This window comes from Mastomys coucha, unplaced genomic scaffold (genome assembly GCF_008632895.1).
Source record: "Mastomys coucha isolate ucsf_1 unplaced genomic scaffold, UCSF_Mcou_1 pScaffold7, whole genome shotgun sequence".
In the NCBI taxonomy this organism is placed as follows: domain Eukaryota; kingdom Metazoa; phylum Chordata; class Mammalia; order Rodentia; family Muridae; genus Mastomys; species Mastomys coucha.
Genome location: NW_022196913.1, coordinates 91806027 through 91830615, shown reverse-complemented (window position 1 = coordinate 91830615; position 24589 = coordinate 91806027). Strand labels below are relative to the sequence as shown.

The following is a 24589-nucleotide window of genomic DNA, read 5'->3' as shown; positions in this document are numbered from 1 at the left end:
CAACATGTAATAAGGACACAGGCTCTACTATGTTCATAGCAGCCTTATTTATAATAGCTAACAACTGGAAAGAACCCAGATGTCCTCCAGCAGAGGAATGGATACAGAAAATGTAGTACATTTACACAATGGAGTACTACTCAGCTATTAAAAACAATGAATTTATGAAATTCTTAGTTAAATGGATGGATCTGGAGAATATCACCCTGAGTGAAGTAACCCAATCACAAAAGAACACACATGGTATGAACTCACTGATAAGTGGATATTAGCCCAGAAGCTCAGAATACCCAAGATACAATCCACAAACCACAAGAAACTCAAGAAGAAGAAAGACGAAAGTGTAGATATGTCAATCCTTCTTAGAAGGAGGAACAAAATAGCCATGAAAGGAGTTGCAGAGACAAAGTATAGAACAAAGGCTGAAAGAAGGACAATCAAGTAGATTTTATAAACTAGAGTCACCACACAATAGATCTTTAACGTCTTAGTTTGATCTAATCAAAATTTATACCCTTTGTCCCATATCCTCTAACTCGTGTACCCTCTTCTGAGCTCTTGCAACTACTTTGATACTCATAAGGTTTAGATTCCAGATGTAACTGTAATCATACAATGTCTATCTTCCTTTGTCTGTCTTAATTCATTTAATATACTATCTTCAAGGTTCCTCATGTGTTCTTCTTTTCTAATGTAACATTCTCTTGCATGACTATAATACATCTTCTTTTTCTGTTCACCCATTGATGTACACCTACATATCTTGACTATTAGAAAGTCAGGAATAAACATAAGAGAGCATCCTGACTTCATATCCTTTGGATATGTGCCCAGAAGTGAACCTTCATGTCATATGGTATTTTTATTTTTAATTTTTATACAATGTAGAAATTAAACATTATATTCCATTATGCATACACTGCTAAATTCTCACCACAGTGTACCATGGCTATTAGTCTCCCTTCTACGCTAACACACTTCAATTGTCTATTTGTTAATAGCCATTTTCACAGGTGAGAACTTATATCAGGTTCTCTAGTGTCTCGTACTACAAGATGGCTTACAGTCTTAGACACAACCTGAGATTGTTAACACTTTTTTTTCAACTAAATTTCTCATTATCATGCAAAGCTGTAGACTTTATCTTCAGAGAAGTTCCTGTATGTAAAGCTTATATATACTGGAGTCAAAGACTCTCTGCTGCCCATTCATGTACCACTTAAGTATTATTCTTTTGAGTGTGTGTGTACTTTTTATTACATATTTTCTTTATTTACATTTCAAATGATATCTCCACTCCTGGTTATCCCTCCAAAAAACTACCAAAACAAAAACAAAAAGCCAACCCTATTTACTCCCCCCTCCCCCTGCTCACCAACCCATCCTCTCCCACTTCCAGGCCCTGGCATTCCCCTACACTGGGGCATAGAACCTTCACAGGACCAAGGGCCTCTCCTCCCATTTATGACCAACTAGGCCATCCTGTGCTATATATATATATATATATATATATATATATATATATGGTGCTGGAGCAATGAATCCCACCATGTGTATTCTTTGGCTGATGGTCTAGCCCCTGGGAGCTATGAGGGTACTAGTTAGTTCATATTATTGTTTGTCCTAAGGGGCTGCAAACCCTTCAGCTCCTTGGGTCCTTTCTCTAGCTCCTTCATTGGGGAGCCTGTACTCAGTCCAATGGATGGATGTGAGCCTCTACTTCTGTATTAATTGGACACTGTCAGAGCCTCTCAGGAGACAGCTATATCAGGCTCCTCTCAGCCAGCACTTGCTGGCATCCACAATAGTGTCTGGGTTTGATGATTGAATATGGAAAGAATTCCCAGGTGGAGCATTCTCTGGATTGTCCTTCCTTCAGTCTCTGCTCCATAGTTTGTCTCTGCGACTCCTGAGATGGATATTTTGTTCCCCCTTCTAAGAAGGATCGAAGCATCCACACTTTGGTCTTTCTTCTTCACTTTCTTGTGGTTTGTGGTTTATATTTTGTGTATTCTGAGCTTCTAGGCTAATACCCACTTATCAGAGAGTGCATACTATATGTGTCCTTTTGTAATTGAGTTACCTCACTCAGAATGATATTCTCCAGATCCATCCATTTCCCTAAGAATTTCATAAATTCATTGTTTTAAATAGCTGAGTAGCACTCCATTGTGTAGATGTACCACATTTTCTATATCCATTCCTCCATTGAGGGACATTTGGGTTGTTTCCAGTTTCTGGCTATTATGAATAAGGCTGCTATGAACATAGTAGAACATGTGTCCTTATTACATGTTGGAGCATCTTCTGGGTTATGCCCAGGAGTGGTATAGCTGGGTCCTCTGGTAGTACTGTGTCCAGTTTCCGGAGGAATGGCCAAACTGCTTTCCAGAGTGGTTGTACCAGCTTGCAATTCCACCAGCAATGAAGGAGTGTTCATCTTTCTCCACCTCTCCAGCATCTACTGTCACTTGAGTTTTTGATCTTAGCCATTCTGACTGGTATAAGATGGAATCTCAGGGTTGTTATGATTTGCATTTCCCTGATGATTAAGGATGTTGAACATTTCTTTAGGTGCTTCTCAGCCATTCAGTGTTCCTCAGTTGAGAATTCTTTGTTTAGCTCTGTACCCCATTTTTAATAGGGTTACTTGATTCTCTGGAGTCTAACTTTTGGAGTTCTTTGTATATAAAGGATATTGGCCCTCTATCAGATATAGGATTGGTAAAGATCTTTTCCCAATCTGTTGGTTGCCATTTTGTTCTATTAACAGAGTACTTTGCCTTACAGAAGCTTTGTAATTTTATGAGGTCCACTTATCAATTCTTGATCTTAAAGCATAAGCTATTGGTGTTCTGTTCAGGAAATTTTCTCCTGTGCCACTGTGCTCAAGGCTCTTCCCCACTTTCTTTTCTGTTAGTTTCAGTGTATCTGGTTTGATGTGGAGGTATTTGATCCACTTGGACTTGAACTTTAAACAAGGAGATAGAAATGGATCTACTTGCATTCTTCTACATGCTAACCACCAGTTGAGCCAGCACCATTTGTTGAAAATGCTGTCTTTTTCCACTGGATGGTTTTAGCTCCTTTGTCAAAGATCAAGTGACCATAGGTGTGTGGGTTCATTTCTGGGTCTTCAGTTCTATTCCATTGATCCACCTGCCTCTCATTGTAGCATCACCAAGCAGTTTTTATCACAATTGCTCTGTAGTACAGCTTAAGGTCCAGGATGGTGATTGCCCCAGAGGTTCGATTATTGCTGAGAATAGTTTTCACTATCCTAGGTTTTTTGTTATTCCAGATGAATTTGCAAATTGCTCTTTCCAAGTCTGTGAAGAATTGAGTTCGAATTTTGATAGGGATTGCATTGAATCTGTTATTGCTCTTGGCAAGATGACCATTTTTACTATATTAATCCTGCCAATCCACAAGCATGGTAGATCTTTCCATCTTCTGAAATCTTCTTCAATTTCCTTCTTCAGAGACTTGAAGTTCTTGTCATACAGATCTTTTACTTGCTTAGTTAGAGTCACACCAAGGTATTTTATATTATTTGTGACTATTGTGAAGGGTATTGTTCCCCTAATTTCTTTCTCAGCCTTTTTATTCTTTGTGTAGAGGAAGGCCACCAATTTACTTGAGTTAATTTTATAACCAGCTACCTACTGCCTAAGTATTCTTGAGCCTTTTGTAAGTCTACTTGTATCATTTATTTAAATCAATTCAAAATAATGGTTAATGAAGTGCTAAATGGAAAGAAAGATAAAACTTTGGGTTCCAACTGACTTATTTGGTTGAATCAAGGATAAACACACAATGCTCTGTTGTACTTTATGCTTTGGAGCATCCTTTTTATAATAAGGACTAGCTCTGGATATCTTTCCTCTTGACCTTTGGATCCTGTCTCTTTATTCACCCTTCAGCATTTCCTAAAGAATGTCTTTACTGTCTAGACTCCTGAGTTTCCAGCCTCAACTTGTAAAAACGTGTCCTTAACAATACGTCTTACTATTCTATATTAAAGAAGAAAGAATGCTTCATTGTGCCAAATTTGTTCTACATATTTGAGGCTGCTATAAGGCTTTGATGGATGTCTAGTGAAAATGCATTTAATATCACATAAAACGTGCATAAAGATGTCAAATGCCCATAATTAAAGACGAATACTCTTTGAGCTATCGTTTTACCAATTAGCCACCTGGAGCTGTCTGGCCAAGTTCTAATCAATTAGACAGTTGTGAATGTTTTGAAGATGTACAGGTTCTAAGGAAAGTTGGGAATACTTACGAAGCTTAGTGGTGATGATAGTGCCTGGATAACTGGATTCAGGATGTTCTCATTATGAAAATGCCCCCACGCTGTGCTGTTTCCCTCCCTCAGGTAATCACCATTGCAAGTAAGTAAGCGACATCACTGAGCCTTGCCCTTTTAGACTATTAGAACTCACAATGGCGTTGTGAAGAGCAATCATGCAGAGGTCACAGGAAATTACTTTCTGAATTAATTTACTTTCTCCATGGCACCTTCCTTTCTACAAAGGACAGTCATGCCTTGAGTTCAACTTGCTATACTGGCAGATACATGATAATAGTTCCTTGCTTTCTACATCAGTTCTCCAATTGAGGGAAATGTCATCTTTGGTGTCTCTTGCTCCTGGGAAGGGACGTGAGATGGAACAGATGCTGAGTCAGCTCCCAGATACTCCAGTTTTTGCTTCAGCACATCTGCTATACGTTTTTCTCCTTCATCCTTCCACATTCACTCACTCCACTCTTGTATATGGCCACAATGCTATGCTTTATTCCAGAGCTTGTCCTCATCAGCCTTAGGAAAAAACCAGCTCAGAGTATCTGTGTGACTTTGTAATGGGTTCCTCAGTATTATAAAATGTTTTCTGATCGTATTGTTGCTGTGTCTGTCTGTGTCTGTGTCTGTGTCTGTGGCTCTTGCTGTTATTGTTCAAGCTTGCTTTTTAACCTTTAAAACAAATACATACTCCAATACATGATCGTTTGTGTCATTAAAGGACAGTCTATCAGACAGTCATTTCATAAACAACTACATGTATGATAAAAAAAGGGGGGGGACAGTCTAAGTACATGCCATTTGGGGAAAAAAATGGCCAGATGTTGGAGAATAACTTTCAGTGGAACTGGGAAGGAGAGGAGTCAGCGGAGGACGAGTCTGTGAGTGTATTATGCAGACAACTCTGATGGTAGAAAGGTGCTGGTAGCCACTGGGGGTGGCTACTCAGAAGCCATTTGGCATATGCATAGAATGTCAGCTAATATATCCTGTTGGCTTTTGCAGGTGTTCTTTAAAAATCTGCCTGAGAGTTGGATTTGGAGGTAGATATAAAATTGAAACGAGTTTCAAAACAACAGAGTATAACTATCTCAATGGTAGTGGAATATGCTATGCCTCTTACAGAGAAAAAGAAGTCTCCATTATTAATTGCATAATTAAAACCATCTCCTCATAGTTAGTGAGGGGGTGGTGGTAGATGTCCTTAAAGTTTGTGGTAATTTTATGAGACTGTCTATGTCTTCCATGCCAGCAACTATTCTGAAAACAATTTCTCTGCTGCCATACAACTAAAACCAACTGCCTTCGGTGTTACCATGACCATTGCAGATTGTATTGAGTATGCACCATGGTATGGCATTCAGGTTATACTAGAAATGTAGGCTCTATTCATAACATTCTCCAATCGAGTTTTCACACACACACAGGGGACTCGATGTAGGTTCACTGGAGTTTCTTTCTATTATCTCTATCTTTACGGAGAAGATTTAGCTTTTAGAAGCTAGCAATAGTGACCTGTAAGTTATTTCCTGAAATTTTTTTTCCCATCTTTCCAAGAAATACTGTGACTAAACAGCCAACTATAAACATAATGATTGGCTCTCTGGTAGATTATTTTCCCATAATATATGTGCATGTGTTTAAACAGTTCTTTTTTTTAATTAGATAATTTCTTTATTTTCATGTCATATGATATCTCCTTTCTCAGTTTCCTCTTCAAAAAAATAAAATAAAATAAAATAAAATGTTCCCTCCTCCCTCCCCCTGCTCAACAACCCAAACTCTCCCGCTTCCTAATTCTGGCATTCCCCTGCACTGGGGCATAGAACCTTCACAGGACTAAGGGCCTCTGCTCCCATTGATGACTGACTAGGCCATCCTCTGCTATGCATATGCTGCTGGAGCCATGAGTCCCACCATGTGTACTCTTTGGTTGGTGGTTTAGTCCCTGGGAGCTCTGAGGGTACTAGTTAGATCATATTATTGTTCATGCTAAGGGGCTACAAACCTTCAGCTCTTTGGATCCTTTCTCTAACTCCTTCAGTTGGGACCCTGTGCTCAGTCCAATGGATGGCTGTGAGCCTCTACTTCTGTATTAGTGGGGCACTGTCACGGCCTCTCAGGAGACAGCTATATCAGGCTCCCATCAGCCAGCACGTGCTGGCATCCACAATAGTGTGTTGAATTGAGGATTGGATATAGGAAGTATTCCAAGGTGGAGCAGTCTCTGGATTGTCCTTCCTTCAGTCTTTGCTCCATAGTTTGTCTCTGAAAATCCTTCCATGGGTATTTTGTTCCCCCTTTTAAGAAGAACTGAAGCATTTACATTTTAGTCTTCCTTCTTCCTGAGTTTCTTGTGGTTTCTGGATTGTATTTTGGATATTCTGAGCTTCTAGGCTAATACCCACTTATCAGAGAGTGCATACTATATGTGTCCTTTTGTAATTGAGTTACCTCACTCAGGATGATATTCTCTAGATCCATCCATTTCCCTAAGAATTTCATAAATTCGTTGTTTTTAATAGCTGAGTAGTACTCCATTGTGTAGATGTACCACATTTTCTGTATCCATTCCTCTGTTGAGGGACATTTGGGTTGTTTCCAGTTTCTGGCTATTATGAATAAGGCTGCTATGAACATAGTGGAGCATGTGTCCTTATTACATGTTGGAGCAACTTCTGGGTATATGCCCAGGACAGGTATAGCTGGGTCCTCTGGTAGTGCTATGTCCAGTTTCCGGAGGAACTGCCAAACTGCTTTCCAGATGGTTGTACCAGCTTGCAATCCCACCAGCAATGAAGGAGTGTTCATCTTTCTCCACAACCTCGCCAGCATCTGCTGTCACCTGAGTTTTTGATCTTAGCCATTCTGACTGGTATAAGGTGGAATCTCAGGGTTGTTGTAATTTGCATTTCCCTTATGACTAAGGATGTTGAACATTTCTTTAGGTGCCTCTCAGCCATTCGGTATTCCTCTGTTGAGAATTCTTTGTTTAGCTCTGTACCCCATTTTTTTCTTTTTATGCAGCATTTTAATTTTAATTTTAAATTAGCATATATAGTGTTATGTTTCATTATGACATTTTCAAACAGTGTGCTTTTCCTTCTCTTTCTTGCTTTGCCTTACCTCCTTAAGCTTCTCACCCTTCATACCCTCCTTCCCATGCTCACCTCACATATGTCTCATTGATTTCCACCTCTACTCTAAATGCCCCTTTCACCCCTCCCATGGTGTCCTCCACTCATACACTTACATATTCACATGTAAATATTATGAGCTATGATCCACATATGAGAGAGACACACAATTTTTGTCTTTCAGAGTCTCAGCTATTTCCTTAAGACAATATCTTACAGATCCACCCATCTTCTGAATACTTTATTTTGTTGTCTGTAAAAAGTATTTCTTTTTTTCTTTTTCTTTTTTTATTACTATTTTTTATTAGATATTTTCTTTATTTACATGTAAATTTCTCCTTTCCCAGTTTCCACTCCAAAAAACAAAGAAACAAACAAAAACAACAAAAACAAACCCCTGTTGCCTCCCCCCTCCCCATGCCTGCCATCCCACCCTCTCCCACTTATTGGCCCTGGCATTCCCCTACACTGGGGCACAGAACCTTCACAGGGCCGAGGTCCTCTCCTCCTATTGATGATCGAATTTGCAACCCTCTACTATACACATGCTGCCAGAACAATCAGACCCCTCCATGTGCAGTCCTTGGTTGGTGGTTGAGACCCTGGGAGCTCTGAGGGTACTAGTTAGTTCATATTGTTGTTCATCCTAAGGTGCTGCAAACCCCTCAGCTCCATTGGTCTTTTCTCTAACTTCTTCACTGGGGACCCTGTACTCAGTTAAATGGATGGATAGGGTTATTTGGTTCTCTGGAGTCTAACTTTTGGAGTTCTTTGTATATTGGATATTAGCCCTCTATCAGATACAGGATTGGTAAAGATCTTTTCCCAATCTGTTGGTTGCCATTTTGTCCTATTGACAGAGTACTTTGCCTTACAGAAGCTTTGTAATTTTATGAGGTCCACTTATCAATTCTTGATCTTAAAGCATAAGCTATTGGTGTTCTGTTCAGGAAATTTCCTCCTGTGCCCCTGGGCTCAAGGCTCTTCCCTACTTTCTTTTCTATTAGTTTCAGTGTATCAGGTTTGATGTGGAGTTGTTTGATCCACTTGGACTTGAGCTTTGAACAAGGAGATAGGAATGGATCTATTTGCATTCTTCTACATGCTAACCACCAGTTGAGCCAGCACCATTTGTTGAAAATGCTCTTTTTCCACTGGATGGTTTTAGCTCCTTTGTCAAAGATCAAGTGACCATAGGTGTGTGGGTTCATTTCTGGGTCTTCAATTCTATTCCATTGATCCACCTGCCTCTCATTGTAGCATCACCATGCAGTTTTTATCACAATTGCTCTGTAGTACAGCTTAAGGTCCAGGATGGTGATTCCCCCAGAGATTCGTTTAGTGTTGAGAATAGTTTTCACTATCCTAGGTTTTTTGTTATTCCAGATGAATTTGCAAATTGCTCTTTCCAAGTCTGTGAAGAATTGAGTTCGAATTTTGATAGGTATTGCATTGAATCTGTAGGTTGCTTTCAACAAGATGGCCCTTTTTACTATATTAATCCTGCCAAACCATGAGCATGGGAGATCTTTCCATCTTCTGAGATCTTCTTCAATTTCCTTCTTCAGAGACTTGAAGTTCTTGTCATACAGATCTTTTACTTGCTTAGTTAGAGTCACACCAGAGTATTTTATATTATTTGTAAATATTGTGAAAGATGTTGTTTCCCTAATTTCTTTCTCAGCCTGCTTACCCTTTGCATAGAGGAAGGCCTCTTGCTCTGGTTTAATTTTGCTTGGTTTAATTTTATATCCAGCTACTTTGCTGAAGTTGTTTATCAGGTTTAGAAGCTCTCTGGTGGAATTTTGGGTTCACATAAGTATACTATCATATCATCAGCAAATAGTGATAATTTGACTTCTTCCTTTCCAATTTGTATTCCTTTGATGTCCTTTTGTTGTCTAATTGTTCTGGCTAGGAATACAAGTACAATATTGAGTAGGTAGGGAGATAGTTGGCATCCTTGCCTAGTCCCTCGTTTTAGTGGCATTGCTGCAAGTTCTCTCCATTTAGTTTGATGTTGGTTACTGTTTTGCTGTATATTGCTTTTACTATGTTTAGGTATGGGCCTTGAATTCCTGTTCTTTTCAAGACTTTTATCATGAGGGAGTGTTGGACTTTGTCAAATGCTTTCTCAGCATCTAATGAGATGTTTATATAGTTTTTTCTTTGAGTTTGTTTATGTAGTGAATTACTTTGATGGATTTCCATATATTGAACAATCCCTGCATCCCTGGGATGAAACCTACTTGATCATGATGGATGATCATTTTGATGTATTCCTGGATTCAGTTTGCAAGAATTTTATTTAGTATTTTTGCATCAATATTCATAAGGGAATTTGGTCTGAAGCTTTCTTTCTTCATTAGGTCTTTGTGTGGTTTAGATAGCAGAGTAATTGTGGCTTCATAGAACGAATTGGGTAGAGTACCTTCTGTTTCTATTTTGTGGGATAAATTTGAGGAGTATTGATATTAGGTCTTCTTTGAAGGACTGATGAAACTACAATAAATCCATCTTGTCCTGGGATTTTTTTTTTTTTGGTGGGAAGATTATTTTTTGGTGGGAAGTTCTATTTCATTAGCAGATATGAGACTGTTTAGATTGTTTATCTGATCTTTATTTAACTTTGGTACCTGGTATCTGTCTAGAAAATTGTCCATTTCTTCCAGGTTTTCCAGTCTTGTTGAGTATAAGCTTTTGTAGTAGGATCTCATGGTTTTTCGAATTTCCTCCATTTCTGTTGTTATGTTTCCCTTTTCATTTCTGATTTTGTTAATTAGAATGCTGTCTCTGTGCCCTCTAGTTAGTCTGGCTAAGGGTTTATCTATTTTGTTGATTTTCTCAAAGAACCAGCACCTGGTTTGGTTGACTCTTTGTATAGTTCTTTTTGTTTCTATTTGGTTGATTTCTGCTCTGAGTTTGATTATTTCCTGCCTTCGACTCCTCTTGGGTGAATTTGCTTCTTTTTGATCTAGAGCTTTCAGATGTGCTGTCAAATTGCTGGTATATGTTCTCTCCAGTTGCTTTTTGGAGGCACCTAAAGCTAAGAGTTTTCCGCTTAAGACTGCTTTCATTGTGTCCCATAAGTTTGGTTATGTTGTGGCTTCATTTTCCTTAAACTCTAGAAAGTCTTTAATTTCTTTCTTTATTTCTTCTTAGACCAAGTTATCATTTAGTAGAGTATTGTTAAGCTTCCATATGTATGTGTGCTTTCTATTATTTATGTTGTTATTGAGGAGCAGCCTTAGTCCATTGTGATCTGATAGGATGCAAGGAATTATTCCAATTTTCCTTTATCTGTTGAGGCCTGATTTGTGACCGATTATATGGTCAGTTTTGGAGAAGGTAACATGAAGTGCTGAGAAGAAGGTATATCCTTTTGTTTTAGGATAAAGAGTTCTATAGATATCTGTTAAATGCATCTGTTTCATAACTTCTGTTAGTCTCACTATGTCTTTGTTTAGTTTCTGTATCCATGATCTGTTCATTGCTTAGAATCTGGTAGCGAAGTTTCCCACTATTGTTGTGTGTGGTGCAATGTGTGCTTTGAGCTTTAGTAAAGTTTCTTTTATGAATGTAGATGCCCTTGCATTTGGAGCATAGAGGTTCATAATTGAGAGTTCATCTTGGTAGATCTTACTTTTGATGAATATGAAGTGTCCCTCCTTATCTTTTTTGATCACTCTAGGATGAAAGTTGATTTTATTCAATATTAGAATGGCTACTCCAGCTTGTTTCTTGGGAGAATTTGATTGGAAAATTTTTTCCAGCCTTTTATTCTGAGATAGTGTCTGTCTTTGTCACTGAGGTGTGTCTTTGTTCCTGTATGCAACAAAATGTTCGGTCCTGTTTACATACCCAGCCTGTGTCTTTTTATTGGGGAATTGAGTCCATTCATATTAATAGATATTAAGGAAAAGTAATTGTTACTTCCTATTATTTTTGTTATTAGAGTTGGAATTCTGTTCCTGTGGCTATCTTCTTTTAGTTTTGTTGGCAGATTACTTTCTTGCTTTTTCTAGGATATAGTTTCCCTCCTTGTGTTTGAATTTTCCATTTATTATCCTTTGAAGGGCTGGATTTGTGGAAATATATTGTGTGAATTTGGTTTTGTCATGGAATACTTTGGTTTCTCCATCTATGGTGATTGAGAGTTTTGCTGGATATAGTAGCTTGGGCTGGCATTGGTGTTCTCTTAAGGTCCATATGACATTGGCCCAGGATCTTCTGGCTTTCATAGTCTCTAACGAGAAGCCTGGTGTAATTCTGATAGGTCTGCCTTTATATGTCACTTGACCTTTTTCCCTCACTGTTTTAATATTTTTTCGTTTTGTGCATTTGGTGTTTTGACTATTATGTGTGAGGAGGAATTTCTTTTCTGGTCCAAACTATTTGGAGTTCTGTAGGCTTCTTGTATATTCATGGGCATCTATCGCTTTTTTTAGGTTAGGGGAGTTTTCTTCTATAATTTTGTTGAAGATATTTACTGGCCCTTTAAGTTGGCCCTTCCCTCTCTTCTATACCTAATATCCTTAGGTTTGGTCTTCTCATTGTGTCCTGAATTTCCTGTATGTTTTGGGTTCGGGTCTTTTTGCTTTTTGCATTTTCTTTGACTGTTGTGTTAATGTTTTCTATGGTATCTTCTACCCCTGAGATTCTCTCTTCTATCTCTTGTATTCTGTTGGTGATGCTTACATCTGTGGTTCCTGACTTCTTTTTTAGGATTTCTATGTCCAGAGTTGTTTCCTTAACTGTTTCTACTTCCATTTTTAGATCCTGGATGGTTTTGTTCAGATCCTTCACCTGTTTGGTTGTGCTTTCCTGTAATTCTTTAAGGAATTTTTTGTTTCCTCTTTAAGGGCTTGTACCTGTTTACCTGTGTTCTCCTGTATTTCTTTAAGGGAGTTATTTATATCTTCTTAAATTCCTGTATCACCATCATGAGATATGATTTTTAGATCCAAATCTTACTTTTCAGTGCTTTGGGATATTCAAGACTTGCTGTGCTGGGAGTGCTAGGTTCTGATGATGCCAAATAGTTTTGGTTTCTGTTGGTAAGATTCTTATGTTTGCCTTTTGCCATCTGTTGATCTCTGGTGTTAGATGTTCCTGCTGTCTCTGGCTGGAGCTTGTTCCTCTGTGGGTCTGTAAGCCTGTGTCAGCACTTCTGGGAGATCAGCTCTCCTCTGGTAAGAACCGTGTGCAGTGGGCTGTGGATCACTCATCCCTCTTGAGTCCTGGGATCAGAACACTCCCTGGAGACAAGCTCTCTGCTTAAGGAGAAAGGTGCAGAGAGGGATGTGGATCTGCAGTCCCTCCTAATTATAGGAGTTTCACATTCTTAATATCTGGTAGTTAAGACAATGTTGGAACTGAGAAAGGAAGAAGGAAAGAAAGAAAGAAAGAAAGAGAGGAAGAAAGAAAGAAAGAGAGGAAGAAAGAAAGAAAGAAATGAAAGAGAAAAAGAAAGAGAAAGGGGAGAAGGAGGGATGGAAGGAGGGAGGAAAGAAGAGAAAAAACTTGATTTGCCCAATTTCTGCTTTGTTCCACTCCAACTGACAATCAAAGTTTCACCATCTCATGTATTCTGTTGTGTTTTCATGTATCTGTGCATAAAAATTATGATTTGTGGGGCTAGAGACATTGCTCAGCCATTCAGCCCTTACTATTCTTGTAAAGGACTTGGGTTTGGTTACCAAGCAACACATGATAACACCCAGTTCTTTGTAAGTATAACCCAGGGAATCTTAAAAACTCTTCTGGCTCCTGTGAATGCCTACATGTACATGGTAGAATAAAAAGTAAATAATAATAAAAAAGAAAGAAAGAAAGAAAAATAAATAAATCTTATTTTTAAAAAACTAATTATGATCCACATTTACCTCATTCTTTTGCAGGCTTCTGTACTAAGCACTTTACAGTTTTCTTTTGAACCACTAGCTACTGGGAGAAGGTATGTTTTATAAGTGGGGACTCTAAGTAAAGAAAATTTAAACACGACTGAGTTCAGAGAGTAAGAAAAAGAACAGGAAACAGAATAAGCAGATATTAATAAACAGACATGGAGCCTAAGTGAGGGCACCTGTACAATCAGGACTATTCTACCTTGTTTCCTATAACTGAAAATACCCATAAAGCAAGTTTTTAATTATAAAAATAGAAGTAATGAAAAGTGAATTTGTCACAAGATATGACACCTCTGATGTGTCTGATGTGCTTAAAATATCAAAGTACGTCCATCCAGAATAGGAAATGCAGTAACCATGCTCCATTCTAGGAGACCTTCCTTGGGTAGTATGCTTTCTAACATGCTGTGTCCATAATGGTTCCTGATTCCTTGGAGATTTCCATCTGAGAAGACCCTGTTGGGCAATTTTTATGCCCCAGGAAAACATGGGAAGGTACCATTCCATGTAGCTAGAATGCTTCCCTGTGGTGTTTATCTGTGCAAACCTGACTTTGCCAGTCACTTGTCTCTCCCTTGTAAATGACTCCTTTTCCATGTCGTCTGCACCACCATCTCATTTTCTTATTGTTAACTGAAGAATTGTTCATCTCTATTTAGACCTCAGCTCTGCATCTGCTTTATGTTCCCCATCTGTTCTCTCTGTAGTTTCTCTGTAATATATTAGGTGCTGGGTAACATTTAAAGACACGTCCAAGTTAGCGTGGGCCTTGAGCTTTCTTTCTCTCTTAGTGGGAAACGCTGTTTAGACTTAGCACTCGTATAAATGTTGTTTCATTGCCAAGCAGAAACCACTTGACCTTTGAAGTGTCGTTCAGTTGCTGTTCTTTCGTTCTTTTCCTCTTTGCCTTTATCCTTGGCATGCCCCAGCCTCCACCCCATTTGTAGCAAGAAGTGACAGGGTCTCCCAAGGAAGCCTAATTTAAAAAAAAAAAATCAAATATGTCTGCAGCAATGAGCTGGTATATAATAGACTGAAAACTCAGGTATTCCTCTGTTCCATATGTCTGTCTAGATGCTGGAGGCTAGTAGCTGATCACCAAAAGAAAGGTGGCTATACCCTGGGACTTCTGAGTTAATATGCCTCAAAAAAGAAACAGAAGACAAAAGCAAAAAGCAAACAATAAAAACTACCATCACTATCAGAAGCAACAACAACAAAACCTTACTAGCCTCTAAAAAGCTCAGCTTTCCCCTGAGCAATGGGACAGGACTACTGTCCACTTCATAGTATTCTCATACAGATAAACTTCAAAAACTGCCCGCCCAATGTAGGCCCTGTCACCTATTGAGAAAGCTTCACAAGTCGTCAGTAACTATGATGACTGTTAACTCTGCAGTAACTGACAACATGGAAAAGTGCTAACCGTGGACAGTAATAGCTACCAAAAAAAAATAAGAATGGGTTTTCTGAGTTGACAAATTAAGTTGAAACCAATTTCACATTAACAGCAGGCATTTGCCAACTTAGGAAACGCAGCTACCACGCAGGATCCAAAAGAAAGGCTCTGAGACCAGGGTGCTTTTTCATGTGTCAGACTCACTTTGATTGGAAACTCTTACTGAAATGTGAGTCTCACTGAATTTCTTTTTCTCCTCTCTTGTCTAGCCAGCTGTCATTATATGTATCCTCAGAGGTGGGAGTTTTCTGACCGGGGCTTCCATAGGACAGAAGAGTCAGGCTTTGATTCTGTTTGTGTTTGAGGTTAGTGATGAAGAATTCAAAAGAAGAACTAGTGGATGCTCTGGGGGGAAGAGTCCAGGCATCACCTTCTTCTGTTGACTGGGGAGTCGAGGATGACAAAGAACAGCAATGCTAATAAGCAGCACTGTGTCTAGCCGAGTTCACAGAGCAATTCTGTGCTTCTGAAGAAACTGAAGCCTTTGATGGCTGCGTCTTTGACACCCCCCAAAAAAAATCAAAAACTGATTAAAGTTTGATTGTAACATCTGTATTCATTCATTCACACTTTTAACAATCACTTACTTAGCATTCTCTTGGGTAGAGAGGCCCTTTATCAGATCCTGGAACGCTGCATAGAGTCAGACTATCCCAAGAGGAAAATAAAAACACGGTTCAATTCTGTAATTTGAGGACAGCTTTAAAAAAGGGGCATATTGCTAATATTTGGGCTGTGTTTAGGTGATGGCCAGGAGGTGGTACATAAGCTAAAGGAAAAAAGCAGCAGGGATCTGGGACCACGGAGGAGTAAATAAAAAAGGGCAAGAGCAAGTCCATCACAATAGGGACATCAGAGGAGATCCCCCCTAAAGGGGGCAATAGCACTTCCCTTCTGCTTTCTAAAAGTACCTGCTAGCACTTCTCATTGGCAAATTCTGACTAGCGTGTCAATTAGCACATAGAGTCAGGTACACAGTGGAGACTGGAACTAGACAAGGGGAGGGGCCCAACACAAGTGCTTCAAGATCATAGTCCTAGTGGCGGAAGACAGACACATAAGCAACCAGTTTTAATATTTTATTAATGAGTATGCTCTATAACTGTAGTTAAAGTATTTATACATGTAAACTAATGTAAGGGCTTAAACAGGGGACAGAAGATGGCTCAGCACATAGAGGGGCTTACTGCCAAACCTGTTGACCTGAGTTAAATGCCCAAGATCCATGCAGTAGAAGGAGCAAACTGACCCTTGCAAATTAGCCTCTGACTTGTAGACACAAACTTGGTGTGTGCACATGCATACCTGCATGTGTGTGCACACATATACAAAGACATAAATAAATAAATAAATAAATAAATAAATAAATAAATAACAAATTTTTTAGGATTTCTTTATTTAATGAGTACACTGTTGTCTTCATATACACTAGAAGAGGGCATCTATGATGCCATTACAGATAGCTGGAATGCTCTGGAAGAGCAGTGAGTGCTTTTAACAGCTGTGCTACCAGCCCCAAACAAAAGTTTTTTTTAAAATGTCTCAGACCATATAACTACTAGCTCCTGTATTATGGATCTTCAAAGTTGAGAACAAGTTTTCTGGGTGCTGGAAAGAGATGGAGAAAATATGTGAGGCAGAAGCAACAATTAATATACAAATCACACAGACATCATTTGCTTAGATATCAGCCATGCATGGGCTGGGGGACTACCTCTATGTGTACAAGCACTTGCTCTGCAGTTATGAGGCCCTGGGAGCCACATAAAATCTTAGCATGGCCACACATACCAGTATTTGGCTGTAACCCCAGCTAGCATTAGTATGGGATAGATAGGCTGATCCAAAAAGAGAGCTAGCTAGCCAGCCTGCCTAGGCTTCCAGCTCAGTGAGAGACCAGATCTCAAGGCATCAAAGCAGAGAATGATAGGAGAAGATACACGACACCTTCCTCTGTGCACCACACACATACACACAAAGAAAGAAAGAAACCATGCATTAAAATAGAGTCTAGGGGGTACAGAAGGCAAGGTGGGACTTTTGTGATGCTTTATTTGGATTGGAGAAGAATATAACCCACAACAGGTTTAGTAACGTAGTGTGAGGTGTTTCTGATACACAAGCCTCCTGAGAGGCATCACCACACGAACCAGGACGTGGAATATCAAGTAACACAGACTAGGTGTTCAGAAGCTCTTTGGAGCCTGACTAAACCAATGAACAGGAGAATCTCTGTACCTAAACTAAAACCTCCATTTTCATTTATTCAAATTTACCTTGATATGCACTAACAACTGATAATGTTGCAATTCTTCATTCTTGGCCTATCATTAAACAGATTTCAAGTATAGTTTTGGGGAATGGGCACTGGAAGGGGACTTGGAATATTTACCCATTATTAGAAGTTTTGCTTAGTGAATCTGTTGTTTAGCTCTCATCTCTAAAGTAGAAACTGTGCTCTCCTCCTCAGCTGTAATGTTATTGTGAAGATCAAATGGTATCAAAGGGGCCTCATGAGGTAGAAAGCACTTGAGAGAGGAGAAGCAAGGGTGCTTTGGTTTCCTTCTCAAAGCAGAGAGGCACTACAGAAGGGAATTTGTCAAGTTATCAAATGGTATTCCATTAAACTTGGATTTCTCAGCTGTGGTACATTTATATTTGGGTAGTGATACTTTCAGATGTTATACTTCAAGGGATTCTTTTGTACACTGTAAGATCTGATACAGTATTCCTGACTTCCATGAATGACCACTGGCATGCCCAGTACCACCATCACTAATTGAAATGACCAAAAATAGCTCAAGATATTACGGTATGCCTGGAGGGCAAAGTTTCATCTGCATAAACATTCATTCTCAATTTCAAGCACTCTCTCGTGAGCCTTTCTAAAGCATACTGCTAACTTTCGTGGCCGTTAAATGTGAGCTTTTGGACTATGACCATAGAAAGCCAGCTGTAACAATCATAATACCTTAAGCTATATTTTAGCTTAAGCCTGAATCCCTAGGCTGCCTTAGCTTTGTAGACCTGTGTCTTTGTTCCATGGTTTTGATTTTCCCTCCCACTCTGCCTATGTGGCTGACAGCTGTCATTTTCTTGTAAGCATTGATGTATACTAATTTTCTATTTCTAATCTGCTCAGAATTTAAAAAGCAGTTAGCCAGCCTTCACAGACTGAATCTAAAATGAGAATCTGCAGTGTTTGGGCCTAAATGTGCAGGATTCTGGCAGATGGACTTGTTTTTTCTTTTGAGTCAGAAAGAAGTCTTCTTATTCCTCATGTCTCAATGCTGCTCCTCAGCCACATACATGTATCATCATCACTATTATTTTAAATACAACCTTATGATATCAGTTACAGCTTTCCCATTTCTTTGATATAGAGTGAAATAAGAGAGAGGTGAGATATTCAAACAGGTCTGCCAATTATGAAAAAAAAATTTGTAGAGTAGTTTATCTGTTCATTTTCTTGCTACTCAATATGGCTTCCATTTGTAAATTATATGAGGAATGTATCATTTATATGTCTACGAGGCTGCATAGGATCAGGATAATACAGGCAAATGAGAGGATCTTCAATATTTTTAAGCAAAATAAGTCCAATATATTAGAACAGAGTATTCAGCATGGTGCCTGGCACGTATTGTATTTGTGAAAGAAAGCACATGAATGAACTACAAAAATATAGTCTACCATCCCTTTTGCTAGTGTAGAGGGGGACCTGATGTAAGATGTGGCAAACCAAAGATAAGAGCTTCAAAAATCCAGATGGGGAAATGGTTTATAATGAAAGCACAGGCTAATCTTTCATGTCACAGATAAAGAGGATGGTAATGGTCCCAAGAGACAGGGATGGAATGAGTGAACTGTAGCCCATTTCCTGATCTGCTGCAGTTCGCTTTTAAGTTTGCAGATTGGGAATGACCCAGAACATTTCGGCTCCTGGGACAATCTCACCTTCTTTTATTTCCTCTGTCACTAGTGCTCGTGTTTTTTTTCAATGGACAGAGAAAAAGGTTAAAGCCCTTGGTGTGTGTTTGACACCAGAATATGGAACCGCTGGTGTCTCTAACAGCTCTCTTGTCTGGGTTGTTAGGCTATTTCTGTCTGCTGTAGCATGGAATAATCCCTCATGCCAGAATAAAGCAACCTGCAGTGGAACGCTTACCTGAATGGTGAGCAAGGTCACAGGAAAGCATTTCGTTTAAAAATGGCTCTGTACATAATAAAAAGGGATCAGTGCTCAATATGGCTTTGAACGCTGTGAGAAGAATACCATTTAACTTGCTGTGTATTTTCAAGGTCATGACTTTTGCTAACAGTTTCCACCAGTAACACACTTCCAGAGGGTGAGTCTGGTCAGCCAGGCCCTTCAGACAGACCATTTCGAACTGGGCATAGGAAGCATGAGCCCATCCTGATAGCAGGTGCCCCTAGGGTGAGACCCAGATTCCAACTTAATGAACTTAATGAACACAGGGATGTTGTGATTTCTTATGGGCTTACAGATTTCTTATGATCATTTCAGTGAAGAGCATAGGAGAGGAAATAAAAAGAAAATGACTGGACCAGAATCATAAAAATAACCATCCTTTGGAAGAGAAAAGAAATCTTAAGATATCATAACCATAAACTTGTATTTAGTAGGAAGATCTCTCTGGGTCTCTTGAGTTCTATAGTATTGACATTTTAGTTTGGTCATCAGTTAATTGGGCTGGGTTAATGGTTCTTTTTACTGTGGTAGCTTTTAACCACCTTTCCAGCAGAAGGTGTCTGATGAAATGACAGATTTCTGAGGGGAGGGGAGATATTCCTCCCCTGCTCTATCATCTTCACTCCCAATACAACATGAGTTATATGCATTGACTTTGAAGCATGCTGGGTATTTGGCCCTATTTTGTCTGTGTCCATAACAAAAAGCAATTATCATTGGTTCTAACCACCTTCTCTTTGGATGATTATGTGGGATCTAGGGCACTGCTCTAGGCCTTGGTTTAGTAGTCTGAGCATGTGGTAGAGAACTCAGAGATTGTGTATGCTCCGGTAGAGTTCAACATTCATAGCCTAGTAAGGAGTGATAAATGAAGCAGGTTAGCAAAGAATCGAGAATGAACTCTCCTAATTGGGTCAAATACTTACAATCTTCTGAAATTCAAGGTATCCTAAAAGACAGGTTAAACAAAGGACTCTATAGTTAAAAAGAATATTTATTAAACTACTTATGTTGCTTACTTTGTAATAATTGAATACTGCTGGGTCCAGTAATTTACATAAACATGACTTGAAAAAATTCTTATGAGTCTTTACATTGTAAGTCAGTGTGTACGCATGTATTCTTACGTATGTTCATGTATGTGCATGCTTGTGCTAATGTATGTGAAAGACAGTGTCCTTCTCAGTCATTCCCTGCCTTATTTTTGAGTTGAGGTGTCCCACTGAAACTGAAGCTCACTAATTCAGTTACTGCCTAGCCAGGGAGCTGCAGGGATGTACACATCTCTGCCCTACCCTAGCTCAAGGAGTTATAGATCCGCACTAATGTGCTCAGCTTTTTTATTCTGAACTTAGGTTGCTTCCCGAACCTGAATCTGTACGTTTAAGTCTGAGAAATGGCACTTTGATCCCTCTGATTCCTAACAGCGAGAGTTGCCCTATTCTGGGGCTTTGTATGGGACTGGCAGAGCTAAATTTGGAAAATGGGCTTTCCAGGTCTGTTTTGTCCATTTAATCCTAGAGAGTGTTCTTATATTTTGTAAGTTAAGATAACTTTTCAGGACTAGGCTGGGAAACTAAATCCACCAACAGCAGTGTCTCAGTGAGCAGCTGTGTTCTCCCAGTACAATGGGAAAAGCTCTTGAAACATAACACACTTATAACTTACAAGGTGACCACAAGTATTATAAAGAATAAACATATTTAAAGTATATGATAGGTTATAGGTACATATAAGTGGATATTTGTAATTTATCCATTTTATAATCATCATTTCTAGAAAATTGTTAGAGTTGATCTTAACATTCTGGCAGGAGGAGTAGCTATCTCAAGATCATACAGTTAAGGGTAATTTTTAATATTAATCTTTATTCTTCTAATCATCTGTATTTTTGCCAGTAATAATAGGGTGTTTTTATTTTGATGGGTGGGATAAGTGCTAGAGATTGAATTCAGACCTTCAGGCATCCTAAGTATTTTAGTCTCCCCACCCCATAAAACATATAATTTTTAAAATTATAAGACAAAAAGATAGGCACATACCTGGCTCCTTATAGAAGTATAGTACCTGATCTCCCTGAATGTCTCTGCATTCTACTGTCTACTGTGATTTTTGTCACCTGGTCCACCTTTGTGCAACACATTTGAAAGTGATTCTGTAAGCTTCTGAATTTACAGTTTGTACAGATATCTGGACTACAAAGACATATCATCAACATGTAAAGCCACATCATGGGAACTGAGATGGCTTTGGGGTAGCATAAGACTCTACAGTAGGAGGTCTACATGACAGAGAAGGATACAGACAACAGAACCTCCTGATATTCCAACATCGTGGTGGAAGAGGAACCAGAGCCACCCTCTGAGCATGAGAAGGTCCAGAGAATGCAACATTGTGAGCCAAGAAGACTAGGTAGAGAAATTCCAAACTCTATAGTGGAAACTTTGAGAAGAGCACAGGCATGCAGGAGACACTGGCATGTTTGAATGACATTGAACATGGGAACTCTTGTGACTAACATTCATAAGAAGAAATGGGGGAGGGGAAGCAAGGCTTCAAAACTGAGGAATGAGAACAATTTAGTTTTAATACAGCTTATTAATTACTGTCTCCAAAGAGCTTGGTGCTGGAAGATGGATGATAGCATGAGAGGCATTACTTAAGATCGCTTCTAACATACCTCACTGTATCCTTCCATGTGGCATGAATCCTAATCTCTGGAACCTTCTTGTTTCTAGCCGGGAGGATGTGACAGGGATAGAGACTATTGGGAAGATAAAGTGTTACATCAGTGCCATTTCTGTAACTGTTCTTCACCCTCTTGTCATCCCTGGCCCAAAAGACCCCAGAGTAGAAATGCTCACCACAGCCTAGTGCTTGACATATAGGGAACTGACTCTAGAACAATCTTTCAAAACTTAAGTTTTATTCTAAAGTAAGTGGTTAATGGCTCTTATTCCCTTCACCCTTTTTGACATCTTTCATCTCCTGTCCACAACAGATGCGGCCAATTTCTGCACAGATGCAATCTGTTTTACTTGCAGGAAACTGTGGTTTAAGTATCATTTCTGTTACAGGGAATGTGGCCACCCTCATTTAAATAATACCAATGTCTAAAGTATTGGAGACATTTTCATGAATACAATAAAGTCATTCAAAAAGATTGAGACATGAGGACCTTTGAACAGAAGGGGGTACTTAGGAATGACAAACACAAATGTTTGGTTTCCAACACTGGACATTTTCTTCTTGGTGCATAACAAGCATTAGATAATATTTTACAGTTAAGAATAAGTAGATTTGAGGCTAAGGTTAAAGCTCAGTGGAAGAGCAATTTCCTAGCATGTTTCTATCAGGAGATCCATCCCCAGCATTGTAAGAAACAAAAAGATTAAATGCACTTTGATTTCACATAAATCACCCCTTGTTGTCTTTGTATATTTTATCCACCCATCATATTATCTTCCTTCCCCTAACCTTGATTATGGTTACTTTATATAGTAACTGAAGTAATTGAAGATGCACTAAATATTGGAGAAAATGTACTCTGTTACAAATCCTCATTTAAGTAGTAGCAACGCTAGTACCCCAAGTTTCCTAAAATATCTGCCACTGCCATCACTGACACAAAAGACATAGGGGAGCCAGGCAGTGGTGGAACATGCCTTTAATCCCAGCACTTGGGAGGCAGAGGCAAGCAGATTTCTAAGTTCTAGGCCAGCCTGGTCTAACAAAGTGAATTCCAGGACAGCCAGGGTTACACAGAGAAACCCTATCTCGAAAACCATTTACAAAGGAACTTGCTAGGTCCTGATATTTAAAAAGAGGAGAAGAACTTATAGAATGTGCTCATAAAACCAAACAGCATAAGATATTTTAGTCAAAAGTAACCATAACATCACTTAGCATTATGGTTTGAGAAATACTAGCACAGGTAACTTATTATTTGTTCACAGGAACAGTAATAAATTTGTATGGACTTCATCCTCATGTTGGCATTGGGATGACTGTGTTGCGTAACTCACAATGTGGAAATGTGCTCCACCTTAGAATGTACTTCTGAGAAGGGATAGAGAGGACGGACACCATTTTTCCATAAGGCTTTTCACTTAAACACCAACCATGCCCAGAGCTTACTTCTTCCAAACACTAAGCTTAGGTACGGTGGAATACGTATAATCTTGAAATTATGCACAAGGAAATTTACACACGATGTCCCTATCTCAGCTAAGCAGTGGTATACCCCATGGGCTGCTAAATCTTCCAAGTACTGCAGTCTGGGACTTCCCATCCCCACCACGTTCTCTGCATAGGATCCCTCTCACTCCTTGGTAGTACCTGACCCCTCTCCTCATCACTCCACATGGCAGGAATTTCTGCAGCAGCCAGTGTTGCAGGCAGGATAAAAGAAGAAACATACCCTATCAGCCACAGGCCTGATTCTAAGAATTCACAAAAAGAGAGCCAGACTTCTTAACCACCAGGGAGCTCCCACTGCCTAGCATACCCACTGAACAGAGGCAGCCAACCAATCATTGGGAAGAGGATGTGGTGGGGCAGGTGAGACAAAGAGAAAGATAGACAGGAACATAGGAAAAACAGAAAAGTGAGAAAAGAGGAAGAAAAAAAGAAAAAGCAGGAATCTAGAAGAAGGTGCCTAACTCCTTACAAAAATGACTGCCGAGGTAGAAAGGCACTGTTAGGCAGAAGACATAAGATGAGCCATGCTCTTCCCAACACTGCTGCTAACCAGCTGTTGGGCCTGGGCCAACACAGTCACCCTTTCTAGGCCAAGGTTCAAGGCCTTGTTTGTAACAAAACAGAATCAGACCAGATCATTAATGTTATGACATAATTCAGCTGAAGGCGGGGATGAGGGGACCCCTGGTAGGCCCATGCCAAGGTGTCTGCCTGAGAAATCATGCCACATGACAGCCCTGGTGTAAAGGTTTATTTGTGGTGAGGTGGGACTTGGAAAAGGGGTAGAGGCAGATAGCCAGAAGTACAGACATGAGGGCAGATAAGGAGGGAGACAGAAAGAAGACAGAAAAGAGGCCTGCTGGGGACACATGGGAAAACAGAGAGAAAGAGAGAAAGCTGGGGTAGCAAGTTGTCCATTTTATATGCTACCCAGTATCACCTGGACCTGGTGGCTCGTGAATGACACAGGTGATGATGTAAACTATTACTAGTGCCCTGGAAGAAGTCTAACTACATCACCTGTAAGCCAACAATTAGGCATACCCTTCTGCACATGAACATCCTGGTCCCCATCCCAGCCCTCCACAAACCATCAAAAGCCACCTCTCCAGAGCATCACACTGACCGGCTTCTCGTTCTCTTTCCACTTCCTTCAGTCTTCTTACTGGGAATCTAGGTATTCTGACTGAGCAGAAGTTACAAAACACAGGAAGGATTCTGGAAGGACAAGTCACATTTCTTTTTTTTTTTTAATTAGATATTTTCTTTATTTATGTGTCATATGATTTCTCCTTTCACAGTTTTCCCTCCAAAAACAAAACAAAAAACAACAAGAACAAACCCCTGTTGCCTCCTCCCTCCCCCT

The 24589-nt window shown here is 39.5% G+C and overlaps 1 protein-coding gene across 6 annotated transcripts in view; it reads left to right on the top strand.

Moving 5' to 3' along the window:
• Positions 1-24589, top strand: part of Samd12 (sterile alpha motif domain containing 12) — a 451523-nt gene that overhangs the window by 361625 nt on the left and 65309 nt on the right. The window lies entirely within an intron of this gene.